The sequence below is a fragment of the Thermobia domestica genome, chromosome 8, assembly GCF_964235325.1.
Source record: "Thermobia domestica chromosome 8, izTheDome1.hap1.1, whole genome shotgun sequence".
Classification (NCBI taxonomy): domain Eukaryota; kingdom Metazoa; phylum Arthropoda; class Insecta; order Zygentoma; family Lepismatidae; genus Thermobia; species Thermobia domestica.
The window spans coordinates 25,448,225-25,465,881 of NC_137461.1; the positions used below are offsets into that span (position 1 = coordinate 25,448,225).

Below are 17,657 nucleotides of genomic sequence, written 5' to 3' on the forward strand. Positions count from 1 at the left end.
TTATCAGGATTAGCACTTTTTAATGATACAGTATCAGAAGGAATAAAGGATAGATGGTTCAAAGCCTGCAGCCACCAACGTTACCGAACATTCCACAACGACTTAAGCTGACAAGAAAAACCAGAAGAACTTAACTTGGAGGATCTAGTACCAGAGAAACCACTGTCGATATTTGATGTACTGAGGGATAAAAGGGAAAGAGTATTCTCAGTCTTTTCCCAAACAAACTCCACAACACTAGCGAGATAATACTTTTTTCCAAGAAGTTCTCTAATTATTAAAACAAATGACTGTAGTGACTGATGTAGCTGATAGATGTATGAGACTCATCCAAAAGTATAATTAAGACGTTACAAAAGATGAGGAACAGAAACATTTTATTCTTCGAGTGGTTAAAAGCATCATACAAATTTTCCTGCTTCACTGGAGAAAGCGGTTTTGTACATTGAAAACACAAACAGTTACAGTTTCTTTCTAAAAGTTTTGACAACTGAAAGAAAATACAAAATGGAGCTGCCTGTAAATATGACTTAATTATACTGAAATTTCGTTCGTTCATTGTAAACATCAGGTGAAATTAAATAAGCCTTGTTAATGCCAGACTATTGTTAGTTTTGAGTTTTGGACAACTCTGACGTCCTAAGTGAAAAGACCTTAACTCCACATTTTTCGAAAATCGAGATATTGGTATGGGAATGTTTGCTGTACAATTCCCCATATATCTAAAGTGAAAGTGATGTAGTTTGACCAACAGGTAGGGAGTAATGAAGTCATGAATGTTTACCTATGTCAAAAACTGTAACTAAAACAAAGCAAAATGACCTTAAGTGGGAATTCATAAGCAAAAATATTTAACTGTATTAACACATAAATTTTAGATTGTGAAAATATATTTAATAAATTTTACTGAAGTACAACAAATTTGAACGTACAGCCTAAGACAAAACGCGTTTGTTTATTTTTTCGAAAGTATGGAAAGTGAAATGGAGATAAGGCCTTTTCGCTTAGCAGGGCAGAACTCTACTGGGACATTCATTAGTAAAGCTTACACTATGAGCCGTATGGCAACAGTAAGCGGTGTGTTTGTTGAGACATCTTTCAAGATTTTGATTAGCTCTTAAATTTTAATTTGTGTGTAACTTTAAAGGAATTGACAAAATTATTAAATGCAACATCGATAGATCACATTGATCTGAATAGATAGAAATGTTTGGTGGTATATTCTAATGAACATTTTAGAGAAAATCGATATAAAAAATGTAGTGGTATAAAATGGTTGCTCGTATGTTGAGAAAATGGTGTACTTGATAATCTTTATTCAGTTGGGAAAGATAAATAATTTCTTCAAGTAGTGCATTAAAAATTATATTCTGTTAACTTTCAGAACAGTGGTAGAACTGTTGCATCTTTTGTTTTTTTTCTTTTAAATTATCCTACTAGTTGCAACAGAGACACAATACTCCTAACAGTGATATCTATATTACTTCTGACAAGATTAACGAATTGCTAATACAGATATTGGGAGTTAGTTTATAGTTAACTGTGATTAAAAGGTTCACTCAAGTTTACTTCAAACTCCAAGTGCATGCCCATTATTACTTGACTAAAATAGGTTATTATTATTATTAACTCATCTTGTATATTCAATACTGTCTACAGCACTAATCTATTGAAATATTTGCTACATAAAGGAGTACGGTTAACGTACAAAACTTCTGAATGGAAGGTACGAGTTTGATTTCTGATAGCAGCTTATGTGGTTTGTATTCCACGTTAATCTGTAGGCACTCAGTTTGTATAGTATCCGTCCTGAATGCAAGGATAAACTCTAATTGAAATAACTAACTAATGGAAATGAAATCTTTAAGTTTCACCTCCCATGGTTATTCCGGCTAGGCTAAAAGAGATGAAAATGAGAAATGAATGAAAGGGTGGAACGGGAAAACCCAAGCACACTTTGTTTGTCTACCATAAAGTTCACCTGGCCAGAGCTGGAAATCAGCGTGGACCAGAAGTGAACGCTGAGTTACCGGAGCTTCCAACTCACTAATTAATGAAGTGTAAATTTACACATATAGTATAAGGTATGTTTCCAATTATTTCAATTTTTGATTTGTATACTAAATGATGAGTGATATACATCGCTCTGTGTAGTTTTAGTTTACTTAGTTTTTGAGTATTTTCTATAAGATTATTTTTTAAAAGTTCATGGTAAACGAGAAATTCATAGTTATTTCAAAATATTCCTTTTGTTGAACAACATTATATTCGTTGAATGCATGCCGGAATGTGACCTTCGATTTTTTAGAATCAATGTTATTTGCTTAGTGACGATTTAACTTGAGTTTAAACACCGACTACAGAAGACAATTGGTATTCTAATAACATGTAACAATATTTGTGAAAACATCTACCCTCAGAGAAACATACATTGATTGTGACTTTGCATATCTTTTATAGTACAGAATAAAAGAATGACATTTGTTTGTAAATATTAATATTATTTACAGCTGTTGAGAAGATAATAATGTTCATTAGAAGTTACGTCTGTGTATAATTAAGGTAAGTACTTATTGTCTTAATAAAATAAATCATTTAGTTACGGTTGACTAGATTTACTATGGTCCTTTCCTATTTATATTGTATACGTAACAAACACCAAATCATTTTAATAATTCAAAGGCAGATTAATAAAATCTGTCTCTTTCAACAATAGTTATTTTTTTTTTAAAAAATCACGTAACTTTAAAAAGTATTCTCTATATTTTGTAGAATCAATTTGACTTTTAAAATATAATGATTCACAGTTACCAACAAACTTTGAAGTGTAATTCAGAAATATTAATTTGTATAATGCTACATTCGTGAAAACTCTCTGTTGACTTCTGTATTTGGTCTACTGTATCCATTTTCTATGTTTTGTTCTTACTTCTGCTTGAACTACTTTAGTATTGTACATGAACTCTTATCCATACTTTGGCCTTACTAACGCTGATTTTTCAGTTGGGAAGCTAGTTAAAATTTACAAGGTATTTTTAACTTCTAACATTCCGATTACATGGCCGGGCGACGAAGTTACCGACACTTAGTGATCTTAAAACATAATTGTAATATGGGTTAGTTAGTGACCCTTATTAGGTAAATGGTATAATTATGTGATTCTTCGTTATGAGTTTCCGTTATTCCCCATTACCGTCCTCCTTAGTTAATTTTGGACATCAGAAGTTTATTTTCAAATATCTCAGATCCGAATTATTTCTGCAGAGAAAGACACCATGATTTGAAATCATACGTCACTACAGGCATTTTAAATTTCAAATTCTTGAATAGAATTCTGGAAACCATATAATTTCAACCAAATAATAACACACGTTGTATACTTTTAGACCAGATTTTAATTTGATGTGAATATAAATTTGTTCTATTAATTTTGTTTATAGATATTTAAAATTATCTACTGTGCCGAAAGTAGCACTTGATACTTTAACGTATTCATGATTTACAATATTGAGTTAAAGTTTTTACAAAATTTTCATGCATTTCTTATTCTCCGCACTTATTTATAAACTCATGTATCGTGGGACGTTTAATAGAACTTTGATACTTTTCCCCATTATCAACATATCATTTTTATGGAACTGACTTCATTAACATAAGTCACATATGGATGACATTCATCTCTAGGCCCTGCTTGCTATCTTTATTCTTTTCTACAGAGTATTCTAAAACCAAGTTGGGTATTAATTGAAACAAAATGTCTAGTTGTGTCAGACCATTCTCCCCGCTAAAGCTCGTGGGAAATATTTCGTCACTTCAAATTCATTAGGCATTGGAATATTCTATTTGGAATTGAAATACTTTGAAATTCATTTAAATACTTTTAATTAATTCATTTGGAATTTTATTCTAACAAATACAATAACCATATTTTAAATAGTTTGTCTTTTAAACAACTCGCAGATCTTTCTGATATCAGTAAATAATTGGTTCACCGGGGTGTAATATTTCTAAATCCTTTTTAGTATTTGGCGAATAGAAATATCTGTCTAAGTTGACGAACCTTTTCAAAATTTACTCGGAAATACAATTATTAATGCCTTAATACACTGTCCTTGTTAGAACGTATCTTTATAATACTTATGATTTTACCTGTTCGAATATGCTTTCATTTTGTAGATATGGCAATTACAAATTCGTGGGTGGGTTCACAAAAGAGACCAAATTGATTTGGGAATACCTGTGAAGAAAATACATTGATCTTCTGGAATTTAAAATTTATATTGGAGAAGCACTATCACTAGACACAACAGATTGCGACATAGCTTTCCTAAAGGTAGCACTAATACAAAAACTAAACTCTGTAACCGAAACAATGAAGAAATTGAAAACTTAACAAAAACAAGATAACACTCTTCTACATCAGAAGGACGTACGACATACGGAAAACGATCATCGTCCAATCTATGCGGTCGAAAATAATAATGATTATATTAGATATAGAAACAAAGACTGTAGCAGTAAAACATGATTCAAATGTGTCAAATGTTGTGTGGTTTTATGTATTTTGAAAGAAATGCAGTGTTCTTTTGGATTTCTTATGAAGAAATCTCCACGCAATTTTGATAGAATGTAACATTATAACTTGCAATATTAATGTTCTATTTTAATATTTGTTCAAACCATGGTGTATTTCTCGGTAGGTATTTTGCCATTTATATTGATAACTCACTGCTCATCATCATGTGAATATAAAGCAGTAGTAAACATGTTTTATCTACATTAACAATCTAACTGTTAAAAAGGTTTTAATCTTTTAGTGGTCTTTCAACATATGTAATAAAAGTAGGATAAAGCCCGGAAGTTCAGCTGGACGGACATGAAATTTCGGGGGAAGAGAGGGAGATAAATATTTTATTTTAAAATAATATGGTTACTTACTCCTAAACTATTGATAAGTCAAAGAGAACAGAAGACAACAAAGTAAAATATAATCTCGGAACAGGAGGGGAAGTACAGTGATTCGCCTCCATTTTGATTTTCGCACATAGTTATTCAAATGTTGCTACACTTATTGATTCATTAATTAAACTTGCAATTCTTCACTATATAATGTGTTGTCCTGAGGTATTGAATCATCAATACCGCTATTATATGCTAAATTATTAATCAAGATACATGTTTTTTATTTAGTTTTTTCAGCATTTGGTAGAATACTCTTACCATTACCGATGTTATTATAATAATTTTCGTTTCCTTCGGTGCATTATTTACTAGCCAGCGCTGGTCAAAACTTTAGAAATAGAGTTATAATTCGATCTCTTTAGTACTAAGTGATTCAAAGATCTGAATACCCTCTATCTGCTGCATGATGGGTTCCGTCGAAAGCAGTCCGTTGACAGTTATAGAGTTAAAGAAAAAAACAACTACTGGTTTATAAATTGCTAATGATGGATTTCTTTTTTACTGGTTCTCCTGATATTATTTCTTAAGGAATACTATACTGAATCAACCTCAATAAACATAGGATCCTTTGAAACAATAATGCTAAGAAAAAAGTTAGTAAAATCATAATCTTATTAGTTCCACTACTTTGTTTTTCGAGAAGTAAGCACAGTTGCGAAGATTATCCAGTTGTAACGTACCCTTTTACGGTACCTCACATTGTTGTTATTGTTTCCGTTGTTTAGTTTGAGTGGCCCCCGTTTGGTGGAGTCATGCCATTCGTTCTAATACGTGTTCGATTTGATTTGTTTTTGTATGTTAGTTATTAATGTTATTTACTGATAAGTTTTTTATTATTAATATAAGTATCTGGATGGTGAGGTCATCCTATATCTGTGCACTATACTCACATGTAACACTACATTTAAATCAAGATTAATTACGAATGATTCTAACACTATATCAAACTCTTCTAAATTTGCTACGTGAAGTCTATTATTTATTCGTGTTAACATGGTGACAATATAATCCTTATTATCTAAAACTCACCCGTTATATCTATAATTAGCTGTGTCCATGTTTGTAAGTTGTATGATTACACAGTCAAGCAGCGGTGATCGGTATTCAACTGTTGCGTGCTTGTTGCATGCTAGGTAGCGAGGCAAATATGGCGCCTTCGAGGTTGCGAGAACAAATAGGTGGAGAAAGCTGATTGGATATTGGAAGGTTTAGGAAAAGACGTGAATAGGTAAGTTATGTAAAATTACTTCGTTCAAAGTTGGGAAATTATTTAGAAAAATTGAATGTTATAATTGGGTAATAATTTGTTAGGGTTAAAATTTAAATATAGTAATTTTGGTACAAAATTCGTAGTTACAATATGAGAATATGGTGTAACCTGCGTTGTGTAATGGCCAGGTATTGGATGACGCTTCATCTTTTATAGTGACATGAAGTAGGTGGTGCAGTCAGAGTCCTCCGGGAAAAGTCAAAATTTATTAAGCATAAAATTGCTTTATTAGGCCAACCTTTATAAAAATTCTTCTTCTTGGAAAAACCTTTGATAATTGAGATTAAACACGTAGAGGCTCTGATCAAAACTGATGTTAACCTTAATTTGGTACCAGCGTCACAAGATTCATTCATAGCGGATGATAAAGCTGTTGGCCTACGAAACAGGATCTTTGTGGAGCTTATCCATACTACAAAACGAGAGGTGAGATACAGAGAAATCCTGAATCGTCGAGCAACTCATCAGGTAACCATTCAAAATTTTTCTCTTTGTCAAACCATTCGGACTGATGAGAACAAGGTCTATGGTACCATTCGTGTGGTGAATTTTGAAACATTGGAAAACATTAATTGTTTAAAATTTTTATCCGTACGTAAGAGCAGTATGACGAAAATGTGCAAATAGTATATTGTATTGCGTTACGCATCCCACAGTCTCATCGTGATATTTCCGGTAATATTAGTATCAAAATTTAATATGTATATGGCTAGCACCACTTAATGTTTCAGTACGATTATAGAATTAGCTTTCAGTACAGTTTTCTAATACCTCAATTTACCTCAATTAAGGTCAACTTGTCATTCTTAGTTGATTAATGCTCGATGTATTGATCCATGAAATTAAATATTATGTTTAGATTATACTCAGGACAGTGGTAAAGATGGTAGATTTTTTTTCTTTTCCCTTCCTTCTTCATTCATATTCATTTGTATATATATCACATGTTCGTCAATACTGATACTTAGTGTAATACTTGTTATGTTGTAAAAATGTGATCCCATAGCATGTAAGCTAATTTATAATATGCTACATATAGTTAATTGAAGAAATGTTTTCCTAAATGGAATAATAATGTAGTATGTAAATATGGGCACAGAACATTTCTTTCTCCGGGCAGAAGTGCACGGAACATTTCTTTCTCATTTTTTCTATTTCTCGCACTTTTCTGAATTTTTGAACAAAAGAGGGATGGATCAATGTATAATTATAAGGATCGTTAGTAGACGAAATATTGTGTTATTATGAAGATTGTTAATTGAATTGCAATAACTTACTTGACCTGCCAAAGAAGCTAACTACACTGTATTATTTATATGCTTCTTTTCTTCTTTGTACCGAAAAGCTATTGATATGCAAATCTTGCTACATTAATAATATGTTTATTAAAACCTATGTAATAACATAATGTAAACACTGAAGCAGTGCAAAATCAAGATATTTGAAACCAAATTTATTTGAAAACGATGATTCAAAATTTTATATCAACCTTTCTAAATTGTAATTTGATTTTAAAATTGAATTAATAAAACATAATTCCAAATCCGAATCTATGATTCGAGTTCAGAAATTCCTATTAAAATCTTAAGCGTAGATTAGATGATAGTAATAATGTACATTGTAAGTTGATGTCGAACATGTCCTAGATGGTACGCTGGCTATAGTGTCATTGTTGGTCTACCAATTTAGCAAGAACCTGTGATTAATTTTAAAATTCCGTTGCGCATTTAAGTTAGAAATTATATTATTACATTTAATATTTTTTTATTTGGCTACATGTAAGATCCGTTTCAAAATTGACGACTACAGCCCAAGGTACTGAAAATTCAGTTTTTCTCTGTTTTACCAGAAATTAGTAGGTTACAAAATTGGCTATACCATCTAGAATTTTGATTTGTTTTCAAGATTTTCTCATTCCTGGAAAAGAACGTTACACAGTAGACATTCGATAGAGCAATTCTATAAATATTTCAACGTGTATGATCTGCAAGTTTTTATAATTAGGATTTTTAATTCAGAATATAACTCAAACATTTTAATGTTAATGGCAAAACAAATTTAAACAAAGGTCTGGTAGAGCTCAGATATACTATTAGGGATGAGCTTATGTTGTTTCGAGTGATAGTTCCGTCGTGTCGGTAATGTACTTTACCTTAAGATAATGACTATGAGAGACGTATGCGAAGCGTGAGAGCTAGATATTTATGGAAATTGGTACCCTGACTAGTTGTGGGTCGCTACTCATCGTGATGATAGTCACTCGGTGCTGAAATGCCTTGTTTGCCAGCTATGTGTAATACATATACCAAGCAGTGACCGGGGTGACGCTGTGCCGAGTTAGACTACAAAAACACCGTTAAAGGTAGAAAATAAAGAGTGTGTGCAGGTATCCTGACACCTACGGGACGGGAACACGTGACCAACAACGCGGCAGTAAAGTCACACCAGCAGTGTTGGCACTCCAACATAAAGGTATAGTTTCTTAAATATAATGTAGACTATGTTATGGCATTGGAACGATTGGCGTAAAACTTAGAAGAAAGTAAGTCAAAGGTAGGTTATCAGTTTTGTCAAACAAGGGAGATATGAAGCTCGAGATTTGACAAATTATGGGATTCGTACAGAAAAAAAAACAAATGCACAACCATAAGATGACTGCAGAAGAAACAAATGTACAGTAGAGAGTATACCAGAACAATCAGTGACTAACGTGCTTGATACTTCATATCAAGTGTGCGGGTGGGGATAGAAATGTACGTATTTTGCCATACTCTCTATGGCTTTTCAGTTGTATGTGTCGGTGTATTGTGTTAAATATTTTGCCCCTGTATACTACTGGTAACGTGAAAGCAATATCTTGTCTTCATCGTTGTCCCACATGCTAATGTTTCCAATACTCTCAACTAACATCTATTAGAAGTCATTAATGAGGATGTTGTAATGTAATGAGGATAATGAGGATAATTTTTGTAATGAGGATAATGAATTATTGCTTATTTCACATAACGCTTCAGAACAATTATGGCAAACTATTATACGTTAATATTTATATTTAATCTTTACTCATGTTTCGTGTTTCGTTTCAGATGACGCAATTTTCAAGCCTTTTGCTAAGATGTATCGTTTCGATATTTGCACTTAACTTCGTTCATTCCTTGACTAATAATCATGGTAAGCAAGGAGTAAAGGTCAAAATAAGCTAATAATATTAAAGACATATAATGAACGCATTCAGTCGAAATGACGTTACGGGTATTAGTTTGAAAAACACATATTCTACCTCATTTTTCCTTTAGGACAAATGATAGAGACCATCCAATACGCATGCAGGTTGTTCTCACGCAGTTCAATTTTTGTAAAAAAATCACAATATTTTAAAGTCCTCTCTAAACATTAAGATACAAGAAAACTTTCCAAATATAATATAAATCTTATAATATAATGTATAATAATAATCAGTTATTGAAAAAAAAACAGTTACTGTGATACAATTAATTTGATATTGAGAGTATGCGCTTAATGATAACTACTTAACTTAATTTGCGAAATATTACGTTTAGTCAGGTCTGTTCAGCACGTTTTTAAAATAATAAAATTAGCAATATTACATTCAAACCTCAGGTGCTCCTAGATTTAACATATCTTAGAAAATTTTATCGCCATCAATGCACAACATACCAATGAATAAAAATAATACTAATAATACAAAAATATATTTTTGTATTGTTTTTAAATTGTGACTTCACTACCAGTCCTATATTAATATCACGTTGAAAATGAAATGACAATATTATGGTTTTGAGCTTATAAGCTTTCTTTGTCCTGTAGATTTTTATAATTTTATTGTATTTCTACGTTGGCAGTCTGAATTTCCGTTGATTTACTGTTATCTTCATATGTACCAAAATATAGTGAACCAAAATATAAAATATACAATTGGCCGAATAAACACAATCAGTATGCGTACAACTTACATCTCTTTTATTATTTTAACTTATACGCTTTGCAAGATAATGAAAATTTAATTCAGAATAGCACAGCTAAATTATACATGAGGATTGTATTAGGGAGGGATATTCAATTCATGTGCAACAATTAATACTCCATTTTCGATGGTGCAAATAGTTAGTAACAAATTAATTTAGTTAGTTGTTTGAAAACCAACGCATTTATGATATTTGGAAATGTTTGATATCTGCAGAAGCTTAACATTTTTCATGTACTAAACTATCGTAGTAATGGAACATTGTTCTTATCATGAAGAATTCAGATTCGTTGATAACGATGGATGAAGAAATCGGAGATTCAGTCAATGTTGTAAATTGAAAATAGATATCCATAATGTTTACGTTTTTCATAATGTTTATGTATTAAATGGGTAGAGAATGATCTTTATGTAAGTCATAATACTTATAAATCAAACCTAAGCAGTATAATTGTCTGTGTTCCGGTATTGTTGTACAACATATATACCACAGGATGTATCACGTTTTCAAAATATGCATATACTCACCATTCACTATGAAATTGTTGTTTAGATAGACTGTTTATACGGTTATGCAGCTTTTTTTTTTTGTCCTGTGAGTAATCCAAGTTACTGACTGAATTCTATTGTTAATTGCGTTTCATCGAATCTCTGGTTTCTTGTTATCAGAATTGTTATTCTTCGAGATCCTTCTTTATTAGCTATGGTCTGTGTCCACCATTTTCTCATCTGATGATGTTCTCCTCTAAATTACTTCTGCTGTTCTCATTTTAGGAATTACTGCTTTCAAATCATCTTGCTAACCAAGACTTTTGAAAATGTGTTCCAAATAATCAACACTAACGCCAATAGTGATGTTCAGCATGTTAGACTCAAGTTGTTGTAATACTTAACTTACATAATAATAAACCATTAGAGTATGAAAATGACGAACAAAAAAATATTGGAATAGTGTAGACTAAATATTGAGTAGGCTCTATATTTTCCAGTGTTGTCCGGTACAATAAATTTACTTATTTCAAAGTGTTTGTCTTTAGTCACCGCTTTTACTATGTGCTACCACTATGCATATACAAATAAAACATTTGTATTCTCTTTTAATTATTAACAATGTTTCATGACTACGAACGGATATTCTGCAGAAAATCGTTGAACCCTAAGATGAGAAAGAACTCATATTTCCGAATATTTGCATGGTGCTTTTGTTTTCTCTTGTGTTAAGAAATGAAAAGTTTTCGGAGGGAAGCCTTTGCAAAATTTGTTCAATCAAATGACACACATTTATATTAACGTTATACCTGGGTACGTTTGGATTTATTACTCTGTATTCTCTATGGGTCCTTCTATTATTAGACAATGTTTTAAAAAATATCAAAATACGGGCTTGAGACGTGAGTCTATGTTGCTGGTTACAAGGGTCAACCGGAAGAGAATTATGATATTTATCTCTGAAAGTAACGACAGTATTTTGCTTCTTCGTTACTTCTAATGGTTGAAACGCCACAGCTATTTTGTCTTTTGTAACTTTAAAAGAGGACTTGTTTGGGTAGCAAATTCTTTAATTCTAGCAGATTCCTGTATTTTTTGAGGTGTTAGATAAAGGTTACTGGCAGAATTCCTTTCATACTTGAAAGGCAATATTCAGACCATTGGGAGCTAACTTAAAGTGCTTTAATATTGTTGTTTTTGTTCTCTTTGCGTTGTTTTCTTTGTCACAAAGTGGCAGGATGTACGTACTGTAGAAATGGTTGACATTGTTTGTATAGTGAAACAGTGCAGACGCGTCTAAGATATAGAAATATAATCATCAAACGAAAAAAAAACTGGAGAAGTAGTCACGTGACAAAACTACCTTAGTAATTTTTCATTACAAATATTCAAATTACTATTCAATTATTTATTGGGTCCCAACCAGGATCTAAAGTTTGAAGCCCCTTCAAATATTTAAGTGTTCTTTTCAGCTTTCGGTGTTTTTTGAATAGGAGAAATAAGAATTACTTGTGGAGGATAGGAATTGCTATTAAAGTGTAAACTAAGTTTCCAAGGGAGATATATAGTAGTCAGCTATGGAGAGAAATTGAATATTTCTTATATGTATTTAAGTCTTGCATTAATGTTTGTGATGCGCAATGCATTAGTGAAGAATTGAATAGAGTATGTTGGTCTACAAAGGGGTAGTGCAATATATGCAACAATGGCACAATTCTATCGCAGAACAATGGCACGCAAAAGTTTAGAACGAATTCATAATTTCATTCATTTTAAATACAGAGAGTATCCTGTTTGGACGGATAGCTTTTGTAAAATACAAGCAATTTAAAAGAATGCGAGCATTAATAAGAATTGGTAGCCGAGGGAAGACTTAGCTATAGACAAGTCACTATGTCTTTCTGTTGCTTTGTTGTGTGTTTACAGTATATCCACAAAAAATATATACGTTATGTCCTCAAATTATGTGTCAGAGCTGTAGAGGGTTATGGTTAATACATATTCATGAATCCAGAGTGAAAGTTGCACCTTATACTATATTTAGTGTGTAGAAGTATTAATTGTAAACATGATCCAATGTGTAGGGGGGCACGGTGGCTCAGTGGTAGAGCGTTCACCTCTGGTGCTTGGGGTCCCGGGTTCGATCCCAGCCCCCGCCAAGTGAACTTTGTGGTGGACAAACATCGTGCTCGTGGGTTTTCTCGGGGTTCTCCCGTTTCCTCCCACTTTCTTCATTCCACCATTTCACTCATCTCTCATCATCACCGTCTCCTTTAGCCTAACCGGCATAACCGTGGGACGTAAAACTCAAAGATTTCATTTCATTTTTGATCCAATGTGTGGAAGATCAAGGGCATACACTACTCACAAATGAACATTTAATTTAAAAACAATTTCACCATATGGATTATAACACAATTATCTTGGAGTACAATATTACGAATTTGGTTTTAATTCTAAAATTGTAATAAAATATTATATCCCTCTATGCAATAAAATATAATCTTCTTTGTACTTTTTAATATTTGCTTTTTGTCACGTTAAAACATATTAGCAAATTTTTACTTTACTTATGTTTCAATTACGTCATGCTCGCCACGACGGTCAACTTATTTCAAAATCAATTTGTGAAGAGGCTAGAATCTAAAGGGACATAGTATGGGGTGAACAGCACATAATTTGTGTAGAAGAAAATTCCTCAGATGTAATAAAATCTACTCCGATTATGACCTACCGGAAATCTTTATCAGAGGCACTTTCTTCAATCATACAATTTCTCAGGTATACATTTGACAATAATTATTTATATTACACTTTGGTACATGCTGCATAGGTGTCACTAGTGTTTTCATTATAATATTAACTTCTTTGTTCCTAATAGAGAGAACATGTCTGTTGATTTTTTTAAAAAGTAAACAATAAAATCTTTCTCACTCTATAAAATATTCAGGACTCAGGAATGTTTGAGCTTTCTGAGTTTCGAAATCTTTTTCCTCACGTGTAGGTGGATTTTTTGTGTCGAATGAGTCTTACTTTGCATCACGAACTAAATCCAAATGACACGAGTGTGTATATATTTGTTATAGACACATAATTATATTATTATTTCGTACAATCGTACTGAAATTCGTTTGTACAATTAGTTATTTATCAGATTATATGCGAGTTTCACGGCAGTCAGGTTTCATCCTTAAACAGTTCCATAGTTAGCAACTTTTAAACGTGTATTCCTAAACAATTCGTTACAATCAGTCAGACAGATATTAAGAATGACTTTTATGAACAAATCTTTTATAATTCATATTAGCTTTAATCTTAATAAATCTTTCAATTACTCTATATATTGTACCAAAAATTAAGTGATATTAGTATGCTCACACGTTAGTGATAGTTTATGCATCTTCCACTAGAAAGTACTGTAAGTAATATGATGTGAATTCTTTCACGGGAAACATTGAAATTCCAATTTACTTAAGTGATAACAAATTCTTTTATTAAGTTTAGAATTTCTAGCCTCATAAATATTTTGCTCGTATACATGATTAGCTATCTATTTAAATATTTCTATCATGACAATGTATCTGCTCACTAACCCTTTTTATATGGATGGATTAAAGTTACCTTGATGTCAGACTGTTTTCAAAATGGTAGAGAAACCAGACCTATGTAAGTCAACCTGTTAACTTTAAACATAAGTCATAGCATAATTCAACTGACAACATATGGTAGTAAAGGTACAGGTGGTAAAGCAAGTATTTTGTCCGGAATTTATAACATTAAGTTTCATATTAACATCTAGATAAAAGGTAATGAAAACACCACTGTAACTGTAATCCTTACATATAATATTTCTATTAATAGGTTTCGGAGAGAAGTCCCTAGAGAAGGAGATGATAAACAACTATAACATCACACCAAGAGGCAGGTGAAAGATGTTTTAATTGTTTAAACGTGCGCGTAAATAGTTTTTAAAAATGGTTTAAAGATGTTGGATAGGTTATGGATAAAACATAATCAAACATCATATTATAGATAAAACAATCATCCGTATATTCAAATATTTAAATCATTTTGTAAATGAGAAGATTCCATAAATTTATGATCTCACACAACCTAGAACTTTCACTCAGAACTATTGGGTTATTTTGTAATCCTACTCATCAAAAGTATATACTCTTTCTTTCAGGTTTCGGAATATTATTAATTTTAAATAAGTGTTGGTTTCTTGAATATTATGAAGCATCAGCATTTTTCTTGTACCTAAAATAAAAAAACTCTCTTCCCGCCGAAAGGAGTTCCTGTTACTTGTTTAATATCAGACGAATATTGTCTGCAACAAATGGAGTCGATAATGATATCACATGAAATGGTGGATTGAAGAAGGCTGGAGCAAAAGGGATAGCCGCAGAAAACATACAGCGTTAGTCAAGCATAAAGGCGTGTGCTAGGATCAGAGCAGACATCTTCAAATCTTCTGGAAACAGAGAATGTATTCCTCTCTATATTCCATGCAACAGACGGATAAGATGAATTATCTATTTCCAAAAAGAACAGCATATTTGTAAACATTATTGATTGTAACGCATTGATTTCGATAGACTATTGATATGGCATTCATTTGTTTTGCTTGAAGGAAAATCACCGGATAAGGGTATATTGTGAGGACACTAGAATTATTATCAATGAAGAATTAACACTTACAATTGATGTTCAGTCATAAAAGTCCATTTGTAGTTGTGATGTTGCTTCTACTTTAATCTCCTTTTTTTAACCTATTAACCTAGGTTTAAATTACAGACCATGTATCAAATTTACTATTTGAAATTACAGTACTCTCCCTTATAGTAGCGATACTTGATCGTTATCAAATCTATCTAGTCACGCTATGTATACGGTGCTATTTTTCTCTATTTCTCATCTTATCTATTCTAAAGATGTAGACAAAGTTGATTCTTCTTACAGGAATTCGAAATGATCGAGCTTGGATCTATTCTATCTAGAGGGTAATAAAACCCTATTGAAACATAAGTACGATATTTTACATGTTAATTATAATCTAAGTTTATGTTATTATTTGCAACATCTCTTCTGCTAAGAATTTTCACATACCACATTAACTAAGTTAACTGCAGATATATACGCCAGTGAAGCTAAATACACAAAGTCTTCAGTTCTAGGACGTTTCAGACGAAATTCACTGGAATCCGCCTTCAATATGTGCTATGGTCTTGAATAAGTCCGATTTGACGAATACCCTGGGAAGTAGCGTGGAGACCGCCACGCAGTACAGTGTTTGTTTCGGGAAGGTTTCCTAGAAAGACGTTATTATTTCAATAGAGGTAAGAATCCGTTATTACTACCATGGTACATTGCCAATTGTTAACAGCAATGTACGCTTTGTTTCGTGTCCGTCTAGGAACACTTTGTTTTGTAAGTGTAATTTCAGTATTTGTGATTCCATGGCTACTAAATCAATACCAAGTATAGTGCAGCGAAATACGCCACTGTGATCGATTTATCTTGAACGTGCACTTTGGATATTCTATTTTTTGCTTCAGCCAAGTTGTGTAGTATAATATTTGAGTTCGTATAATACAGACGATGTAAGCAGTCAAGACTTATTACAGGTTTCTAGTAGTATACTAGACTTGGTGTAATTATCTGCACGTGTGGGTAAATATGCCATTTTGTAACATTTTTTTCTTACCTCGGGTACAAAATAGAAGTGAGTCGAAACATTACCACTTTTCTCTATACCCGGAAAACCCTACTCTGTAACGCACATGTCACGTTATTGTGTTCCATGAAAACTAAGGTCACAAAAGTACAAAACTCTTAACATGGCGTATTTACCTATACCTACCTTATATTAGGGGACACTGTCCAAAAAGGCGGATGAACCCTAGATGGTAAACGGCATGGAGATGTGGGAAGGAAATGGGAATATTTCCAGATTATCTTTTTTTACCAGGATGGACGAAGAAGGAGAATAAATAAATATGATGGTTCTTCATGAGGTAAAAATTTCCGGAGGTAAAATAGTCCCCCGTTTGAATCTCCGGGGGGGCTACTCCGGGAAGAATCATTAAAGACGAAAATAATAATAACTTTCATTTCAGAATAGGAATCTGGAAGGTACGGACTCTACGACGTGAGGCAAAACTTGAAAATTAAAAGTGGAAATGGAGAAATGTAAAGTGGACATAATGGGTTTGAGTAAAGTGAGATGGTCAGGAAAAGATGAGATAGTATCGGGAAATTACAAAATGTACTATTCGGGGGGCGATAAGGCCGAGAATCTTGTCGCGGTAGCAATGAAGAGCGAAGTAGCAACAAGTGTAACCAAAGTGGAATATTGCAGTGACCGCTTGAGGTTTGAAAAACTATATGTAATACCAGTGGACATTGTGATAATGCAAGCATATATCCAACAACCGACCATGATGATAATGAAGTAGAAGTAATGTATGATCAGATTAGTGACATATTGCATCAGGAAGGAAAAGGTAAAAATAACGCCATAGTAATTGGAGACTTCAACAGCGTAGTAAGAGAAGGAGCTACGAAAAGGTAGTGGGATCATTTGGGCTAGGTAGAAGAAACGAACGACGTCAAATGCTTATCGATTTCTGTAGACAACATGATCTAGTGGTGTAGAACACGTGGTTTAACAAAAGGAAAAACAAGCTGTACACGTGGAAAAGTCCAAGAGATAAGATAAGGTACCAAATCGATTACATTCTTCTGAAGCAACGTTTCAGGAATAGTGAATAGTACGTTTCAGGAATAGTACGAGACGTGAAGACACTCCCAGGAGCGGACATTGATTCGGATCACAATCCCCTTGTGGCGGAAGTGCAAACCTGATCAAGAAAAGTGAGAGGACAAATCGAAAATTTAAGTTAGAGCAACTAAGAAACACTGATGATGATGTGAAAGAGGAGATTGAAG

At 32.7% G+C, this 17,657-nt stretch overlaps 1 long non-coding RNA gene across 1 annotated transcript; it reads left to right on the forward strand.

Moving 5' to 3' along the window:
- The first annotated feature begins 2,517 nt into the window (after nucleotides 1-2,517).
- On the forward strand, nucleotides 2,518-14,631 carry LOC145691591 (uncharacterized). Its single transcript, XR_014132419.1, has 3 exons — nucleotides 2,518-2,562; nucleotides 9,319-9,403; nucleotides 14,568-14,631. It is a non-coding gene; the product is annotated as an uncharacterized LOC145691591 (long non-coding RNA).
- Nucleotides 14,632-17,657: the final 3,026 nt, after the last annotated feature.